Source organism: Helianthus annuus, chromosome 15, assembly GCF_002127325.2.
Source record: "Helianthus annuus cultivar XRQ/B chromosome 15, HanXRQr2.0-SUNRISE, whole genome shotgun sequence".
NCBI lineage: Eukaryota > Viridiplantae > Streptophyta > Magnoliopsida > Asterales > Asteraceae > Helianthus > Helianthus annuus.
Window position 1 is genome coordinate 7,798,508 of NC_035447.2, and position 21,899 is coordinate 7,820,406.

The 21,899-nt window shown below is 33.9% G+C and overlaps 1 long non-coding RNA gene across 2 annotated transcripts; it reads right to left on the reverse strand.

Moving 5' to 3' along the window:
- Positions 1-592: 592 nt before the first annotated feature.
- Positions 593-19,997, reverse strand: LOC110910374. 2 transcript variants are annotated; one of them, XR_004881505.1, is made up of 5 exons: positions 19,813-19,997; positions 19,031-19,115; positions 10,521-10,593; positions 1,092-1,190; positions 593-796 (listed from the first exon to the last, which is right to left on the reverse strand). It is a non-coding gene; the product is annotated as an uncharacterized LOC110910374 (long non-coding RNA). The 2 variants fall into 2 exon arrangements; XR_002576081.2 differs by lacking the exon at positions 593-796 and having other exon boundaries at positions 988-1,190.
- Positions 19,998-21,899: the final 1,902 nt, after the last annotated feature.

Here is a 21,899-nt window from a genome sequence, read left to right on the forward strand (position 1 = left end):
ATCATGATGCGGTTACGCTGGGCTGTTACAATTTATTTTATACGCTACAAGAAAAAAAATGTTTGTATTACATGGAAATGCTTTCAAGTTTAAAGTGTGTGTTTGATGTTTTGCAAAGCTAGGGTGGTTTGTAAATGAGGCTACCATCCTCTATTTATATTAGTTACAAGATTTTAGACAAGTGTTAATCTAGAAACTTCTATAACATTCCATGAAATATCCAACATTGTAAGACTTTTCAAGGGTGTTCAAGAGTTAACCTAGAAACATCTTTTTGCAGCCTTCTTTGCTAAACAAATCTAGACATTTCTTAGGAAATTCTAGCTTTTCCAAGGGTAGAGATGGCTACTTTTTTCCGGTTCCTAACCGATTTGGCCATCTATTTCAGGTTGGATATATATCTGTCAGATGGAATTTCACTTTAATTACAAAAATGTCATGTGTTCACACTGGTTCTCGCAATAAAGGGTGGTTCTTAACGGATCCTTATCATATATATATATATATATATCAAAACAAATAAAGAGAAAACCAATACAGAAAAAAATATTTTTTTCACAATAATATTAATGGCACATTTTAAGACTAATAAGGCATTTTATTTTATTAACTGCTAAGCGTTTATTCTTCGTCCGAACATAGGTCAACATTAGCGTCGTTGTTTGCTTCTTCATCTTCAACATTAGTGTCGTCGTTTGCTTCTTCATCTTCGGTTAGTGGAGGACTTAGTCCCTCCACCATTTCATCCGGTATTAGTGCTTTCAATGACTCTTTCAAAACCCGTATGTTGCATTTACTAATACCATGTACCAAAATCGTTGCATTAAAAAATTGTTGTATATACTAATAATCGATACCATATACGTAATTCGATATCATTTTCTGTATAATAAATACCATATACCTAATTCAATACCATATACTTAAAATCGTTGCATTAAAAAACTAGAATCAACGTAAATTTGCATCTTGAAATCTAATTCCATACTAGATACTAATTCGATATCATAATCATCATTATCATTGAAAGTAACTTGGGTACGTCGCTACATTAAAAAATAAGAGTAGAAGTTCTAGAGTTTGAATCGTACCATATACTAATTCGATATCATAATCATCATCTTCGTGAAATTAATTTTTAGTTGTCATCGTTGAATTTGGTTGAAGGTCTATGGAGCTTGAGACGTAATCTGGTCAGAAAACAATCACATGAGGGAAGAGAAAAAGCGGTATACAAAACTTATACACGTTAGGGGATTAAAATGACTATTTTGCCCACCATATGCTAGGCAAATGATTAAGTTAACTAAGAAAACTAACTGGGTTTGTGGTAAAGGTTGTGCACCGCAACAAAAAAACGTAAAGGGCGGGCACTGAAACTTTTAAAGATAAAGGACATGCAATGCAATTTAATGTAGGAACAATGGATTTTAATAATCCAACTATTAGTTGTTGGCTATCAACGGTCCTAACTTCAAAAATAACCGGTGGAGGTCTCATTTTTTCACATATTGTAAACCAACTGAACTTTACTAACAGGATCTAAATTTCTTTTTGTCATCTTTTCTTTTTCTGTTAGTAAAGATCCATTGGTTTACAATATGTGAAAAGGTGGGACCACCACTGGTTATTTTTTAAGTTAAAACTATTGCCGACCAGCGACTAATAGTTGAGATTGTTAAAATTCATTATTCTTTTAATGTAAATGTAAAGAGCATACGCTGCAATTTTATCTTTTAGTTTTTTTTTATACCAAATCTTCCACCCATACACGTTAATTAGTTTTGTTTGAATTATTCTCAACTAGCGCTATTAAATGCGCGCGTTGCGCCGGAAATCCTTGCGTTGCGTCGTGGTTGGGTATTAGTTCGTTTAACTTCGGTACTGACACTTGTTATAGCAACCAATAGAGAAAAAACTAAAAAAAATCATGATATGACCAAAAATATACCAACACAGCAGGAATTTGATCGCTATTGGTTTGTTTTTTTACGCTACCTACACTCGTTACAACAACCCATAAAGAAAAAATCTTGATATGACCAAAGAATACCGACATGTGATTTACATGGATAAAAAAAAGCGCAAGTTATATAAGATATATAAAAAACCAAATCTATACTATATAATAAAAGAAACCACTTTAGCGACACTTGTCATCATATTAGACCATCTCTTATAGATAATTATTATTTTAATTTAATCTCTTTTAATTAATTATAGATAACCCTACTACTAAATATTATTTAATTTAATATCTTATATTATAGATAACCCTCCTACTAAATATTATTAGTTTAATATCCTATGGATAATTATTATTTAGTTTAATCTCTTTCTCATTTATAATATTATTTATTTGCATTAAGAGTAATTACAAAATCGTCCTTTATGTATGTCACTTATTACAAAATGTGTCCTTTATCTTCAATAATTACAGAAAACGCACTCGATGTTTGCAAACCCTTGCAAGTTATGTAATTTAGCCCTAACTCCGTTAATTTTTTGTGGTTAAATCTGACCAAATAGACTCCACATGAGGGTATTTTGGTCATTTTACTCTCATGTGGGGTCCACTTGATCAGATTTAAGAAACCACTTTAGCGACACTTGTTATCATATTAGGTCATCTCTTATAGATAATTATTATTTTAATTTAATATCTTCTAATTAATTATGGATAACCCTACTACTAAATATTATTTAATTTAATATCTTATATTATAGATAACCCTCCTACTAAATATTATTAGTTTAATATCTTATGGATAATTATTATTTAGTTTAATCTCTTTCTCGTTTATAATATTATTTATTTGCATTCAGAGTAATTACAAAATCGTCCTTTATGTTTGTCACTTATTACAAAATGTGTCCTTTATATTCAATAATTACAGAAAACGCACTCGATGTTTGCAAACCCTTGCAAGTTATGTAATTTAGCCCTAACTCCGTTAATTTTTTGTGGTTAAATCTGACCAAATAGACTCCACATGAGGGTATTTTGGTCATTTTACTCTCATGTGGGGTCCACTTGATCAGATTTAAGAAACCACTTTAGCGACACTTGTTATCATATTAGGTCATCTCTTATAGATAATTATTATTTTAATTTAATATCTTCTAATTAATTATGGATAACCCTACTACTAAATATTATTTAATTTAATATCTTATATTATATTATAGATAACCCTCCTACTAAATATTATTAGTTTAATATCTTATGGATAATTATTATTTAGTTTAATCTCTTTCTCATTTATAATATTATTTATTTGCATTAAGAGTAATTACAAAATCATCCTTTATGTATGTCACTTATTACAAAATGTGTCCTTTATCTTCAATAATTACAGAAAACGTACTCGATGTTTGCAATCTCTTGCAAGTTATGTAATTTAGCCCTAACTCAGTTAATTTTTGTGGTTAAATCTGACCAAATGGATCCCACATGAGGGTATTTTTGTGGTTAAATCTGATCAAGTGGACCCCACATGAGAGTAAAATGACCAAAATACCCTCATGTGGGGTCCATTTGGTCAGATTTAACCAAAAAAAAATTAACTGAGTTAGGGCTAAAGTACATAACTTGCAAGGGTTTGCAAACATCGAGTGCGTTTTCTGTAATTATTGAAGATAAAGGACACAGTTTGCAATAAGTGACATACATAAAGGACATTTTTTGTAATTTACTCTTGAATCCAACTACTATAATAAAATAAACCACTTTAGGGACACTTGTCATCATATTAGGTCATCTCTTATAGATAATTATTATTTTAATTTAATCTCTTCTAATTAATTATAGATAATCCTCCTACAAAATATTATTTAATTTAATATCTTATATTATAGATAACTCTCCTACTAAATATTATTAGTTTAATATCTTATGAATAATTATTATTTAGTTTAATCTACTTCTCATTTATAATATTATTTATTTGAATTAATTATATTTGAACGTTTTGTTTAGTTTGGTATAAAATAAATGTTACGAAACTTAAAATAAAATTAACTAATATTATTTATCATTTATACATTTACGGAGTTTTAAATAAAGGGTTAAATTTATTGAGATTTCGTTAACAAATTTTGCAACAACAGAATAATCTATTTTTATCACGAAAACCAAACTTTGTATTAATATATTAAATATTTTTATTTTCACTGTATAAAATTACATTTACTCGACCCCTGTAACACATGAGGTTTTTTAAGATATAACTTTTTTATTATTTGATATATAAAATTAGATTTACTCAATTGGTACAATACACAGGGGTTTTTAAGGATAAATATTTTTTATTATTTATTATAGAAAATTACATTTATTCAAACCGTGTAATGCGCATATTTTTAAAGATGTAATTTTTTTTATTTTTTGGTATATAAAATTACATTTAATCAACCCGTGTAATAAATGAGGTTTTTTAAAGATGTATTATTTTATTATTTGATAAACAATATTACATTTATTTAACCCGTGTAATACACGTGGTTTTAAAGATATAACTTTTTTATTTTGTATATAAAATTACATTTATTCAACCTGTAATATGGTTCTTATAGATATAATTTTTTATTATTTAATATATAAAATTATATTTATTCAACACGTACAATAAATGAGGTTTTAAAGATATATTGGTTTATTATTTAGTACATATAATTTATTTATTCAACCCCGTGTAATACACGGGGTTATAACCTAGTCTATACTATATAATAAAAGAAACCACTTTAGGGACACTTGTCATTATATTAGGGCATCTCTTACAGATAATTATTATTTTAGTTTAATCTTTTCTAATTAATTATAGATAATCATCCTACTAAATATTATTTAGTTTAATATATTATATTATAGATAACCCTCCTACTAAATATTATTAGTTTAATATCTTATGGATAAATGTTATTAGTTTAATTTCAGTGAGTTTTATATATTCAACAACAACAACAACAACTATACCCAGTATAATCCCACATATAGCGAAGCTATTGATAGGGTCTGGGGAGGGTAGGATGTAGGCACGCCTTACCTCTATCCCAGGGGATAGAGAGGCTGCTTCCAGTGAGACCCCCGGCTCCAAAAAACCATAACCAAGACATAAGCTTCTAAAAAAACATATATAAGCACGCCACTACTACAAAAGATAGAAATAAAAAAAATAATAAACGGATAAATAAGTAAATGCTTGTTAGTAAAACTACGACACCGAGAATAGGTGAAAACATACATACATACATACATACATACACACACACATATATATATATATATATATATATATATAAAACTATATCACACCTCATAGAAACTGAAAAAAAACTCATAAGATAGGAGCCTAAGCTAAAAACCATGCCAAACTCCTAAAAATCTTTAACCTTAATCCTACGTCTCCACGAAGATCTGTCCTCGACCATGTCCTCAAAGAGGTGCAAATCTAGCAAATCTTGTCTAATCCGCTCATCCCACGTCATTTTCGGTCTGCCTCTACTCCTCCTTCCATCTACCGCGAGTGTTTCAACTATTCTAACCGGGTCTGTCGTCTGCCTCCTCCTGACATGCCCAAACCATCTCAGTCTCCCCTCCCTTATCTTGTCTGAAATACTAGCAACTCCTAATCTCTCTCTAAAAACCTCATTTCTTATCTTGTCCAACCTAGTGTGCCCACACATCCATCTTAGCATCCTCATCTCTGCTACCTCTAGCTTTCGAGCATGAATTTTCTTGATGGCCCAACAATCTGTTCCGTATAACATAGAAGGTCTAATTGCAACCCTATAAAATTTCCCTTTTAATTTAACAGGGAACCTCTTGTCGCACAACACCCCTGTGGCTGCTCTCCACCTACACCATCCAGCCTGGATACGGTGAGCTACGTCACTGTCTATCTCTCCATTGCTCTGAACAAACGATCCTAGATACTTGAACTTAGTTGCCTGTGGAACCACCTGGCCCTCAATGGTGATCTGGGTGTCGTGCTCATCGCCTGCTCCACTAAAATCACAGTAAAGGTATTCAGTCTTAGAGCAACTTATCCTCAAACCTTTGCATTATAAGGCTACCCGCCAATCTTCTAACCTCACATTCAAGCTCTGTTTACTTTCTTCAATCAACACAATATCGTCTGCAAAAAGCAAGCACCACGGAACTGATTCCTGAATCGACTTTGACAACTCATCTAGGACAATCGCAAATAGAAAAGGACTCAACGCTGACCCTTGGTGGAGTCCTACTTCCACAGGAAAGAAATCAGTATCCCCTACCGGTGCACGAACACTAGTGTTAGTCTTAACATACATATCCTTAATTAAGTCTATATACTTACTAGGTACCCCTCTATCCTCTAAACTGTCCCATATCAATCCACGTGGCACACTGTCATACGCCTTTTCTAAATCAATGAACACCATATGTAGATCACGATTTTTCTCTCTATATTTTTCCATCAATCTCCTTAAAATGTGTATCGCTTCTGTAGTTGACCGCCCTGGCATGAAACCAAATTGGTTTACCGCAACCTGGGTTTCTCTTCTAAGTCTAGTCTCAATCACCCTCTCCCATAACTTCATAGTATGGCTTAACAACTTAATCCCTCTATAACTACCACAACATTGGGCGTCTCCTTTATTCTTATATAAAGGCACTACAATACTACTCCTCCACTGGTCTGGCATTCTTCCAGATCTGAAAATGAGATTGAACAAATTAGTTAGCCATTGAACTCCAGCATGTCCCAAGCACTTCCACACCTCAATTAGTATGTTGTCCGGGCCCACTGCCTTAGCCCTTCCCATCTTCTTAAGTGCTGCCATCACCTCTCCCTGTGTGATACGCCTACAATAGCAGTTATTTCGTTGTTGTCTCTGTGTAATCGAGTTGTCGCTTTGTTGTTGGTAAGCCCCATCTCCGTTGAAAAGCTTGTGGAAGTAAGTTTTCCATCTCGACTTTATGTCGTGTTCCTTGATTAACACACGCCCATCCTCTCCCTTTATAAACTTAACTACCCCTAGATCTTGCCTCCTGCGCTCCCTAGCTTTGGCAATCTTGAACATGTCATTTTCCCCCTCCTTTATTTCTAGGCGTTCATACATCTTCTTATAGGCTGTGTTCTTTGCTTCAGTCACTGCTTTTTTCGCATCCCTTTTAGCCTTTGTGTATCTCTCCCTCAATCTCACACGCTCAACGTCATCCGTACATCTCAAAAGATCCCTAAAGCTCTCTTGCTTATCCTTTATTTTGGTTTGTACTTCATCAGTCCACCACCAAGACTCCTTACGCCCATCTGTCTTTCCTATTGTTACCCCTAGAGTCTCCTTTGCCACATAAGTAATGGTGGTCGCCATAGCCTCCCACACCCGGTTTGAGTCCCCATCCAGGCAGGCCGATGCTGTTGAGATGACCTTATCTCTAAACAGTGCAATCTTGTCGCCTTTCAAATTACCCCATCGTATCCTAGGTCGCGTATTCCCCTTCCCCTTAGTCAAAATTTCTCTCATGACTATATCAGCGACAAGTAAACGGTGTTGAGCCACCACTGTCTCCCCTGGTATAACCTTGCAATCCCTGCACCATCGTAGATCGCATCGCCTCATTAAAAGATAGTCAATCTGTGTGTTTCGTCCTCCACTACTATAAGTAATCAAATGCGAATCTCTCTTCTTAAAAAAAGAGTTTATAATACCTAGGTCGTGAGCTACTGCAAAGTCTAGAAGATCCCTACCAGGGTCGTTCCTATCACCAAAACCAAAACCCCCATGCACTGACTGGAAGCCATCACTACCTTTACCAATGTGACCATTAAAATCGCCTCATATACATAATCTTTCACCCCTTGGTATGGCCCTCACAACTGCATCTAAACAATCCCAAAAGTCCATCTTCTCCTGGACCCCTAGTCCAACTTGTGGTGCGTAAGCACAAACCACTGCCACTACCTCTCCTCCTAGTACTAACCTCAACACCATAATCCTATCGTTGTGTCGTATCACCTCAACCACATTTTTGTACAGTTCCAAAGCCACTAGAAAACCTACCCCATTCTTTGCCCCATCCATCCCTGAGTACAATAACTTGTACCCATTTCTCACATCCCCTTTGTGCCCCTTCTACCTAGTCTCTTGAAGGCATGCTATCCCTATCCTACGTCTTATATATTCATAAATCTTAAATATAAAACGACTTATTTCACTCTTCCATATTTAGACCATGCACACTTACTTTGTTATTTCACTTTACTCCATATTTAGACCATATACTCTACTATTTCTTTATAGTCTATTCGGTTAACTTTATACTCGGTATTTCATATCCACCTCCCTTTTTGTAGTGTTGTTTGTCACATTTGTAGCGTTAGTTATGTATCTATGATATGAAAACAAATTATGTTATCGATTGAAACAACCGATGATGTGAACATCTATATTTATATCTATACTATATAATTAAAGAAACCAATACACGTGTCATTCATTGGAGGCACCTATTTTGGTGGTATTTCGCCTTTCTTTTGTATTTATTATTTAGTATATAAATTAGATTTTTTACGATTATTAGTATTTTTATTATTTATCAAATATATTGATTACTTAAAATTTATATATAAGACTTTTTCCAAAATTATATTTATTTAATACACCATTATTCCAAAATTATATTTATTTAATATACTATTAATCTAAAATTACATTTATTCAACTTATGTAATACATAGAGTTTTTAAAGATTTAACTTTTTTATTATCTGGTATATAAATAAATTACAATAAACGAGGTTCTTAAAAATATAATATTTTTTATTATTTAATATATAAAATTACATTTATTCAATCCGTGTAATAAATGAGGTTTTTAAAGATATATTGTTTTATTATTTAGTATGTAAAATAACATTTTTTTCAACCCGTGTAATACACGGGGTAATAATCTAGTAATACATATAAAAAACCACTAAACAAAACATATAAAAAAAGTCTTTAAAACAAATAATTACTGTTTATTTAGTTTCTTTATTAATAGTATAATAATTCATTTAGTTTTTTTATTAATAGTATAATAATATAGGGAAAAGATCAAATAGGAAGTTTATTTTGGCTAGGAAGTGTAGGAAGCAATATGATTAGGACATGTGACAACATTTAAAATAAAGAAAACGGGTATTTTAGTCAATCAAACCCTTTCTTCTTCCTTTTCAAAACCCAGTAACTTCAAAACCCACCATTTTCAAAACCCAGCATCTTCAACCATTTCTTCACTTTCTATCTCAATAATCACTACATTATAGTGCGATTTTCATCACAAATCAATGATTCAAACACCCGATCAACGTGTTCTTCACCTTTTTTTTTGAAGAAAACCCAGTTTCATTTCATAAAAAATCTCGTTTTTTCCGATGATTTTGAAGATAATCACTTGATTCGTTCGATTCGACACGCTGATAAGTGTTTCTATCATTCAAGCAGGGTCTAAGGGGCAGTGTTTCTGGTTCTGTAAATAACAGGTTCTGGTCATTGCGTTTTAGTTAGATTCTGGTTCTGTGAACAACAGTTTCTGGTTCTGTGAACAACAGTTTCTGGTCATTGCGTTTTAGACAGTTTCTGGTTCTGTGAACAACAGTTTCTGGTCATTGCGTTTTAGAAATAAAACATTTTTGAAGTGTTTTTACTCATTGCGTTTTAGGTAAACACATTTTTATGTGTATTCAGTTCATTGCGTTTTAGAGAGAACAGTTTCTTTTGTGTTTTTAGGCCATTGCGTTTTAGAAATAAGACATTTTTATGTGTTTTCTAGGCATTGCGTTTTAGAAATAAGACATTTTTAAGTGTTTTCTGGCCATTGCGTTTTAGAAATAAAACATTTTTAAGTGTTTTCTGGCCATTGCGTTTTAGAAATAAGACATTTTTAAGTGTTTTCTGGCCATTGCGTTTTAGAAAAAGTCATTTTTTACGTTTTTTTTTTTCATTGCGTTTTACGCAACTGGGTTTTCAATTTTTTTTCGAAAATATAGCAATAGTATACTCGTTTTAAAGATAAAAAAACGCTCGTTTTTTTGTGCAATTTTTATAAAAAAAATAATGTCGTATGAAAAAGTTATTAACGTTTAAAAATGAGGGGAATTGGAGGAGAGAGAAACTATTGTGCTTGATTGACTAGAATGCCTCTAACAAGCCCATGCGCCTCTTTTTTTTTTTGCTTCAATTTCATTCATTTAATCTTAGCCATTGATTAACTAAATGGATGGTCAAGATCACTTCCTAGCCTTCCTAACCAAATAAACTTCCTATTGTATCTCCACCTTAATAATATATACAATTACTGTTCATTCTGTTTGCCTATTATCATATATGAATATACTAGATTAAAACCCGCGTGTACACGCAGTTGAACAAATGAGAGTAGTTTAATTTTGCTTGGAATTAATAAAAAAAAGAATAAAAGAAAGCTCTTAATATCAATCGGGAAAAACATATGCCAATGTCAAAGATTTTAAAGTTCAAATGCATGCATACCTTGTGTTCTGAAACATGTTTGGTTTCATGCTTTGGGAAACTTTTTGAGGAGCCTTTTGTATCATGTGCAGCACTGTCAAAAATGAGACACTTGGTTTCTGAGATGAACAACAATTAGATTGTTTATGTTGGAAATTTGGTGAATGGATATTAAATATATTTATAATTTAATGAAATTATAAATATTAATTAGAATATTCATGTGGTAAATAAAAGAGTAACTCTTGAGTATTTAATTAGTTTTATTAGAGTTTTTAAGTCTCTAATTAAGTGACTAATTAAGTGAATAATTAAGTGAATCCTTTCACTAGTCTTGTTCAAATAGTAGGCTATGTGCCTTTCTTTTTGTTACAACAAGAATAGGATATTGCTTGAAACATGAAGAATACTAGAAGTAGTATGAACGTTTGAACACCAACTAGAGAGATGAGTACTCTCTAATTGTTTCCACCACATGAGTTCAAACACTACAATTACCAGATGTAACCTTGGGCCGGTGAGCCATCTCCGGCAGTACAGACTACTTCGGCTGTTGTACCCTGGGAGACAGACGCGTCATCTTTAGTAGAGGCGCGAAATCTGTTTTAAGGGAAGCGTGTTGAACACGTGCCTCAACCAAAATCGTCAACGTTTTAGTGTGCTCTTTGTTGCAGTCAAGGAGTATTTTTCAAGACTCAAGATGATAAATACTGAGTCTAGGATGCTATCAAGTGCGCGTGAAGGACCCACCAGAGATGCGGCTTGAATCAAGATTGGTATATATAATTATATTTATATTCTTTTATTTAGTTATTGCAACCGGTATTGTACAATGATATTTCCTACGAATAACGAGAGTCTCGTTATGATATATTTTGTAATTATATTTTACAAAAGGTGAACCTATTTCCTACAAACTTAAAACAGATTTCATGAGATTGTTGGTACAATCTTAAAAACCGTATATATAAGGATTTTGGGTTTACGAAAGGATTTATAATAGAATAAAAAAAATATTTTTAGAAGTTATGATCTTATAAATATTTTTTTTTGGGAAATATGTATGTAGTACAACTTGTTGTATTTGGATTTTTTTTGAGATTGAGATAAAATCTTAAATCCTATACCGTGGTACAAAACGAATAGTTTTGGTTCCAACGTTTGGTTTGAAACGATTTTGGGAATCGTTAATTTTTCTAACTTTTGTGTTAGATCGGGTTTATTAGTGTAAACCATACGTTTTTTGTAAACGTTAAATTCTCTAACATGTGTGTTAGACCGGAATTATTGGTGTCAACCATACGTTTTTGTAAACGTTAAATTCTCTAACATGTGTGTTAGACCGGAATTATTGGTGTGAACCATATGTTTTTTGTAAATGTTAAACTCTCCTAAGTAGAGTTTTTTATTACTTTAAATAAGAGTTTTATGTTACTTGATTAGAGTTTTATGTCTCTAATTAAGTCTCTATTTAAAGTAGACTATTCATTCACCCATGGATTGATATGAACAAATAAGTCTTATAATGATTTTTGTAATCATTTGTCTTCTAACATGTGTGTTAGAAACGTTCATGAAACGCGTCAGTTTGAAGCAATTTTTTAATTGTTTAGTTTCTAACGGTGTATTAGAAATGACTTATTTATTTGAACCATATATGTGTTTTTAGCAAGTCGAATTAACATTTTGTGGAAATGTTAATATTTCTAATGTGCGCGTTAGAATTTCTGTCATTTTAACATGATTGTTAAAAAATGGTTAAAATACAAATGTTTTGAAATGTTTTATGTAAACATTTTATATAAGTAATTTGTTGTAGCATTGATTTTAATGCTTTGTATGATTTAGAAATAAAAGGTCATACATTGAAGTTGATGTTTGATTGACTTCAAGAATTAAATCACTATAAAGTGATAGTGTAGTTGTGTGGGATTCATCACCAACTTTAATTTGTGATTTCTAAATCAATGTGAGTGAAATTTTAATTACTAATTAAACTCTTCATATAGTGAAACTCTTGAGTAGAGTTTTAATGGTGACATTTGATGAGTTTTATTAGAGTTTAAATATATAATTATGGAGACTCTTAACTCTTCATATGTGAAACTCTTGAGTAGAGTTTTAATGGTGACATTTGATGAGTTTTATTAAAGTTTAAATATATAATTATGGAGACTCTTAACTCTTCATATGTGAAACTCTTGAGTAGAGTTTTAATGGTGACATTTGATTAGAGTTTAAATATAATTATGGAGACTCTTAACCTTTCATATGTGAAACTCTTGAGTAGAGTTTTAATGGTGACATTTGATGAGTTTTATTAGAGTTTAAATATATAATTATTGAGACTCTTAACTCTTCATATGTGAAACTCTTGAGTAGAGTTTTAATGATGACATTTGATAACTTTTATTAGACTTTAAGTCTATAATTATTGAGACTCTTAACTCTTAATATGGTGAAACTCTTTAGTAGAGTTTTAATGATGACATTTGATGAGTTTTATTGATGACATTTAATGCTCTAATTTGGTCATAATTTTCTAACATGTGTGTTAGAAAATGTGTATCACGAATACGAGGTTAGAGATTGTTCATAATGAACAGAAATGTTTTATGTAAACATTTAATTGCCTATGTGAGCATTAAAGATGATGAGAAATGGTTTATTTTATAGACTATATCTTTGGAAAACGTTTTATGTAAACGTTCGATTCTATAATGTGCTTGTTATAACGTTTTTTTTTTCTAACATGCGTGTTAGAAAATGTTATTTGGTGAAAAACAACTTGGTGTTATTGTGAACAAATTTAATTGTTCAAGTTTACTACTTAAATGTAGTATTTGTAACAACTTGGTGTTGTTTTGAGCATAATTATCCAAGTTTAAAGTTTAAACATGAAATGGGGAACTTGTACTTACAAGTGCATGGAGTCTTATTGAGGGAGTACCTCAAGACATGCCATGGGACGATATTGTTGAGAAGATTTCGGTCAGATTATAAAGTGTTGAAGATAAAAGCACTTTGCTATTTGATGTCTACATATTGTCTATGCTTCCGTTTAAATTTCCAAAAGTGATTGCCACTTATTATTTAGTTTCCGATGTATTTTATTGTTTTATGTTCAATATCTTCGGATAACACATGCAATTTTTTACAAAGAAATAAATCACTAATGGTTGTGACGTATAAATTATTTTTGTGGAAAATAATTATAACGTCGGTTATACATTGTTTAAAAGAATATGATTTTAAACGGATAGCACATGAAAATACTTGGACATAAACAACTTGAGAGTTGTTACATTGACTAAAAGTCAAAGACGAAACATCAAATGTATAACCACATCATGAATGAGTAATGAAAGAACGTAGTGAGTGTATTGAGATGAAATACACTAACGACATTCATGTCGCATACTTCATTAGAAGTTATTGAAAAATTCACAAGTGTGAATTCTAACATATGAAAGTAAAAGTACTATATGTTATTGTATATCTTTAATAAATCTTGCGAGATTTATAAGTAGATGCGTCTACCACTTGATTATTGTTAGATCTATATGGAGATTTTACCTTCATTTGGGAGAGCATCCTAAATATACGTATCTCCTAATGAATAACAATAGATGTGTGCAAATCACTTATGGCAAAATTATGAATACCATGTTGTTGAGTGTCGATCTGGTTAATTCTATCTCACACATAATAGTGAGTGTAGACAAGAAACATTCATCTTGTTGGTGATGAATGTGTTCACCAAGTGACTTGGATTAAGACTTATGTTTAAGTACTTATGAGTCAATGGTAGATTGTTGGAGATCAAAGGTAATCAAGTTATGTTCCTTAAATGAATGATGGAATTTAGCTATGTGCTATATATAATAATTTGTGAGACCTTCCTAAATATTGATGTTTTAGGATTATGAATAAGTCTCATTATTTTGTCTTAACAAGGGATGAATGTTGCAAAGTGATATTATGATATCCTTAGGGCTGTGAAGAATCAGAATGATGCATCTTCTGTTCACATGCTAAAGTATTGTAGTCTAAAGCATGCTAGACTAGTACTTGGTTAATTATGGGTCTTGACGGAGACTAATTAACTCTAAACATTCAAATGTGTATGAACACAAAAAGAATTTGTGTATGGAAAAAGTTGAGAGAGAATTTTCATTCATTATAAGGAAATGACATGTAACTTTTAAGAGTTTATTCGAAAAGCTAATGAGGAGAACTCATTGTCTAAGCTTATTCTAGATGCTAAATTAGAATTATTCTAAGTTGGTGACAAACTTATGACAATGGCATGTGTTGCTTTGGTCAGCTCGGAAGCTTGTGTAAGCTAATGCAATATGAGTTGAATTCACTGATACAATAAGGTTGGTCTTGTTCAATCATATGTGTATAAATGTCGCCATAAGTGGTGTTACGGAAATGTTGATCAAATGGCAAGAAATGTGGGGGAGGAACCATTTAAGAAACAACCCTATAAGGGTATGTAGAAATGGTTCTCATTAACACATCTAAATGTTATCCAATAACACTTAAATGTGGGGGGTGTCTTGCATTTGTTTTTAGCAATAAGGATTTTGTAATCCAATCTAACATTGCAAATAGACGACTAAGTGGAGGACACAAAGGTCGTAGTGTATAATGGAGATGTGTTTGCCTTAAATGATACACGTATCTTACAAAGACATATGTTATAACCAGATTCAGATGGCCACTGAGGTTATAGTCTTAGAAGTTGACAATAGGCAAAATTAACTTACGAGTTAAGAACACATCATGACAACTGATCTCAAATACGCAAAGTTATTTGCTAATGTTATGGATCCAACAACCTGAGGGTTTATTAGAGATCAAGTTGTGGAATGGGACTGAAGCCCTTGAAAAAATGAAGTTCATATGATGGAAACCTAACTCAGTAGATTGGAGATCCCAAGAATTGAGTTCAATAGGAAAACCTAATTGTATGAATATGCGAGGTCACTGTGGGGGAATAACCCTACGCATTTAATAAGGTAGTTTATTATAAAGATTAATAAACTTCCTAGTCCATTCCTAAAAGTGACAAGTGTGAGGCTAAGCATAATATGTGGTAAATGATTTGGATAGATCATGATAACCACAATGCTTTTAATGATCTAAGGAGAATCACCTATGTTAGAGAGAAGTGGGGTCGCTTCGAATGGAATTGAGGGCACAATTCCTAGAGCTCTCGCAGAACCAGGAAAGTGTTCCACGACCATTATTGGACACGACTATGAGGAGATGACCCGGCTAGGGAGAGTCTTGTGTGAAGTGTATTGTCGTCTACACAAACGGCAGACGAGTTCAAAGACATCGAGATCTACTCAGAGCTAGTGGGCTAAGTGCATTTCATGAGCGAAGGTTCAAAGGGTAACACCTACCTATCGTATGCAAAACTAAACTGTCGAGGTTACATTGGAAATTTTAAGTGTTTTGAATGATCTCCATTCATGTGGGGGATTGTTGGAAATTTGGTGAATGGATATTAAATATATTTATAATTTAATGAAATTATAAATATTAATTAGAATATTCATGTGGTAAATAAAAGAGTAACTCTTGAGTATTTAATTAGTTTTATTAGAGTTTTTAAGTCTCTAATTAAGTGACTAATTAAGTGAATAATTAAGTGAATCCTTTCACTAGTCTTGTTCAAATAGTAGGCTATGTGCCTTTCTTTTTGTTACAACAAGAATAGGATATTGCTTGAAACATGAAGAATACTAGAAGTAGTATGAACGTTTGAACACCAACTAGAGAGATGAGTACTCTCTAATTGTTTCCACCACATGAGTTCAAACACTACAATTACCGGATGTAACCTTGGGCCGGTGAGCCATCTCCGGCAGTACAGACTACTTCGGCTGTTGTACCCTGGGAGACAGACGCGTCATCTTTAGTAGAGGCGCGAAATCTGTTTTAAGGGAAGCGTGTTGAACACGTGCCTCAACCAAAATCGTCAACGTTTTAGTGTGCTCTTTGTTGCAGTCAAGGAGTATTTTTCAAGACTCAAGATGATAAATACTCGAGTCTAGGATGCTATCAAGTGCGCGTGAAGGACCCACCAGAGATGCGGCTTGAATCAAGATTGGTATATATAATTATATTTATATTCATTTATTTAGTTATTGCAACCGGTATTGTACAATGATATTTCCTACGAATAACGAGAGTCTCGTTATGATATATTTTGTAATTATATTTTACAAAAGGTGAACCTATTTCCTACAGTTTACGTATCGATAAAGCTTACCTTCTTGCAATGTTTTCTCCAAATTATTGGTATCCATTTCTAAAACCTCAGCTAATATTATCAAAAACCCCCTAATATATCGAACTGTTGACTAAACAATTGGAATTGAAAAATACTCAAAAAGATTTGAACTTTGACTGCAATTGCTAACTTAATGGTGATTTTATGATGTAATGCTTCACTATGGCCTTAGCTTCTTGTCCTTCCCTGAAAGTGAAGCAACTTCCAAAGAACTCAAAAGATATAGCACTACCTGAAAGTCCAGTCATGTACCTCAAAGCACATGTATATACGATCACAAATGAACACACCAAAACCAAAATCCAACACATAAAATCCTCTAGAAAAAATTTAATGACAAATTAGAAAGGAGAAATCGAAGGGCGTTACTTTTTTGAGACCGGGCAGTAATTTTTTGACCCAGCAAAGACGAAAAGAAATCAAATTAGAAAGATCGCACGAGAGATGAGAGATTGAACTGATTTTGGGATTGCAAACTAAGTACCCCTTTTCCCAAATCAAAATATTCAATGAACCACACAAGGGGAAGCAAATCATTATCATAGCTTTGCATACTCAACTAATTGTTTATTTATAATAGATGGTTCGATATTTTTGTCCTGGAAAGAAAATCATTCAAAGTAGGGGTGTTCAGAAAAAACCGTAACAAATTAAAAACCGTAAACTGAACCGTAACCGTAACCAAATAAACCGAACCGAATAACGAATTCGGTTTTTGGTTTGGTTTCTAACCGAAACGAATTGTGAATATGGTTTTTGGCTCGGTTTATGGATCCACATTTTATTTTATTTGGTTTATTCGGTTTATTTGGATAACCGAATAAACCATTTAACTTAATTAATTATTAAATAAAAATAATAATATTTTATAAATCATATACAATTTATTAGCCCAAAATATCAAATATAAATCTAAAAGCCTGACTCAAACTTCAATTGGTTTTCTTGTTTCTTGTAGACATGAAGGGTTATGTGTGATTGGGGGAAAGGGTTATGTATGTAGGCTCACTCGAGTTGGAGAAAGACTCATGTTTGAAGATTATTTATATTTTGTGCCATTAGACTTGTTAACTATTTATAGTATCTATGATCTATGTTTTGAAACTTTAACTTTGTAGTTGTGTCTACGACTACTTTATGATTGTGTTTGTTTTATTTAACAATGAAACTTTCTTGTATTCATATATTGTTAGGTGTAAATTAGTTGCGATGTTCGGAAGTTGGAACACAAACATAAATATAAGGGTAAATTACTTTTTGAGTCCCTGTGTTTTAGGGGGTTTAACCAGTTGAGTCCAAAAGCAAAAAGTTTAACGACCTGAGTCCCCATAAGCATTTTCTTTAACCATTTAAGTCCAAATTTCTAACACTGTTAGAATTTTCTGTTAGTTTTTCATTAAAAGACTAAAATACCCCTGTATTATATTATTATTAATATTAATATATAGAGAACCTCAAACACTGATTTCTTTCTCTCTTTCCTCATCTCTCTCTCTCTTCCTTATCCCTCTCTCTCAACCACATCGCTACCACCGTCACCGTCGCACCACCACCACACCATCACCTAACGCCCTCTAGAGTCAGAATTCTACGAATAATTTCAAACCTAATTCCAGCATCCTGTGCACAACAATGAACTTCTGCTAAAGTAGTTCATTTGGTTCAGTCAAGCATTTTTCTTGAAAAAAGCGATTTGTTATTCATAACAGAAACATTAAATAATGCCTTAATTTTCAAAATTTTAGGAAAAGGAGAAATGGGTTTTTAGGGTTCTGAGATTTTATAGGGTAACAGTGTTAGAAATTTGGATTCAAATGGTTAAAGAAAATGCTTATAGAGACTCAGGTCGTTAAACTTTTTGCTTTTGGATTCAAGTGGTTAAAACACATAAAACATAGGGACTCAAAAAGTAATTTACCCTAAATATAAATTAGGAAAAAAAAAGTACTTAGATACAATTTGGTTAGATTTGGTTTATTTGGTTTCTAAACGAAACCAAACCGAATTGAATTTGGTTTGGTTTGGATCGGTTTGCATATTTCTTATTTGGTTTGGTTTGGTTTTTGGTTTGGGGTACAAAATTTTGAAAACCGAATAAACCGAACCGAATAAACCATAAACCGAACCGATGAACACCCCTAATTCAAAGCCAACGAAAAATGTAATGATTTTTTAAATTAAATAATCCCACAAAACCTTAATATAATTATTAGTTAATTACCTTATCTGGTGTAAGCAGGAATGTATCCAAATCCACTCCAAAATCATATAGATGGGATTTAAAGTAGCAAGCTTCATGGAAGAAACTGCAAATTTGTTTATTAATTTATCATGAAACAAATTTTATTTTATTTAACTTAAATAAATAGTTAGCATCCATCAAAGCTGCATAATCGGGTCCCTGTGCTGATGTGCCGACTTCAAAATCATCATATACACTCTCCATATTCTCATACCAGCAATTTTTCCTACATGATTATGCTTTTTTTTTTTAACTGCAACTTTAAGATTCTTATATATGTTATATATTTTCTTATTACAGCTTAACCCCAAAGTGTATCATAAACAGAGCATAAACACCAAACCCTAGGTTTCCTAATCAATAAATCATCCTATATTTAATTTAATAAAGAATATAACTGAACAACATAAACACAATGAAACACTAATCATGATTTAAAGAAAACAGATAAAGATTCAAAAGAGTCACACATTTATATATCCATGATTCCATTCTCTGATTTCACATAAACAAAGAAGCTTTGAAACAATAATATACAAGCTTGAAATTTTAGAAACACGATTTGACAAAATAGAAATCACGAACCGATCTTGAAATAGAAGGAACAATTCAGTCGATCATTTTCTGTGCCGAAAATCAACAGTAAATGCCTCACCATCGTTTGAAGATGAGTTGATTGATTAAATGTAGTGATGATTAAACAAATTCGATTCGATCATACTCGTTACACACATGATCGAGTTTCAGTTGGGGATTGTTACCTGTTCAATTCCGGAGTAATAGCTGGTGATGAAGGAGTAGTAGAGAGGAAGAGGTTAACGATATATAGCGATAGGGTTTTGTGAAGGAAAGATGGAAAGGGGAAGATGAATACGACGTATAGAATATTGGTGGAGGAGGTGGAGAAATTCGGGTTTTGGATAATAGTTTTGTTTTGAATGAGATATGGGTCATGGATCCATACCGTATGATCCGGTTTCATAACTCAGTGTCCATTTAATCAAAGAAGCTGAAGGGGTATGGTCCCAAAAAGCCACGCAAACCTCCATCAAGGTTGCGCGTGGGACCATACTCCTTATCTTAATAAACTTCCTATCAAGAGTCTCGCGCGAGATACACCACTTTCTGCTCTACGTCGCGCGAGGTCCCGCCCACAAGAAGTTCTGATATCAACACTTAGCATACTAAAAGAGAACATGGGCATAATAACCCGCGCGGGGTTAGTTAGATGCTCAACAGGAACCGCATAGGAAGGCAGCGCAAGGCTACCTCCAGCGGTACACAAGGTACAAGTGGCAGTGAAAAGAGCCAATGAGCGTCTAGCAGGCTCTGGTCAATCGTGCGCCACGATCGTCTGACGAGAAGTACGTAAGGACGTCTACGTGGCACCAATCAGGGGACGGAGACATCTGTCCCACGATCTCCACTTGTCTGCTGATGGCAGAAGAGCAGCAGGGCCGACAACAACGACACGTGGCTCCAATCAGGCTGCGCCAGCACCGAAGAACTTCTAGAAGCCACTAAACGGTCGACACTAGTGAGACAAAGAGCACATCCGTTGTGTTGTCCATTTCCGGCCCAAGGCCCATCAGCCCATATCCTCTTACACCTCTCCGGCTATAAATAGAGACCTCATTCCACAGGTTAAACATTCTATTCCCTCGACTCGCACTCTTAACACTTGATTATCCTCCCAAAGCAGTTGCTTATTCTCACGCCGGAGCCTGGTTAAGAGGGAAACCCCCACATTCCCCTCTTAACGAGTAACGGTGTTTTGTTTTGTAGGATTGAACCTCAAGTCGGAGCTCAAGTATTTATAAGAAGATTAACCATTATGGTAGAAACATAAACCAAACTGATTAGTGCCCATAATTAGTTCAGTGTTTCTTCATTGGCGCCCACCGGTTTTTTCTATAACCACCTTCATCTTCTTTTATTTGAGCCTTTTGACACTTCTTTCTTCCTTCGATCATGGCTGGTCAAGGAATCATTCCAGAGTTCGGCTTCGGAGCCAACTCTAACGCGGCGTTGGGTGAGGGAATCCAAAACTTCCAAGCCCAAATCGAAGAAATTGGTGTAGTCGAAGTAACCAATACTGGGGGCCCGCGCGGGAGTATCACCCGCATCACCCAGACGGTCACCCCAGGAAACAATGGAGAAGGGCCTTCGAACCCAACACCGCCGCAGAATGCTTCGGCATTATTAGGGCTACCAGAAGGCGAGACTCCGGCCTCATGGTATACCAAGAACATCGCCACTATCAATGCAGCGTATCAGTCGCTGATTGCGCAGCAAGCAGTTTTGACGGCAGAACCGTCCTTGGTGACTCCCCCAAGTCAAGGGGCGCGCCAGATGCCCCCACCGCCCAATCTCCAAGGCAGAATAAACAGGCCTCCCCCTACCAGACGTTTGAGCGTACACGACACGCGCGACACAAGAGGGGAAACGGATAGTTATTACGACTATCCGTCAACCCTTCAACGAGGCCCTGTTCACAGCCGGCTCACGCCGCGCAACATGAACAACGAATGGGAAGAGACAGACCCGAACGATCCAACTTGGGTAGATGACGAGGGTTCGTCAGTCTTTAACCGCTTGCCGAAAAACCACGAGTACTTCAAGCCGAGACAGCACATCGGGTACACAGAAGAAGCTGAGAGAGATTTCCGCCTGGCATACAGACCAGCGGAAGCTGCGGAACATTCCAAGTTCATCCCGAAAATCGCACTCGCGCCGCTTTCACGAGAAAAGTTACCTCCGACTGTCGGAAAGTTCAACGGATTAACTGATCCCGATGATCACGTCAGAACATTCACAAGTGTAGGCTGCATGGGAGGTTGGAACATGC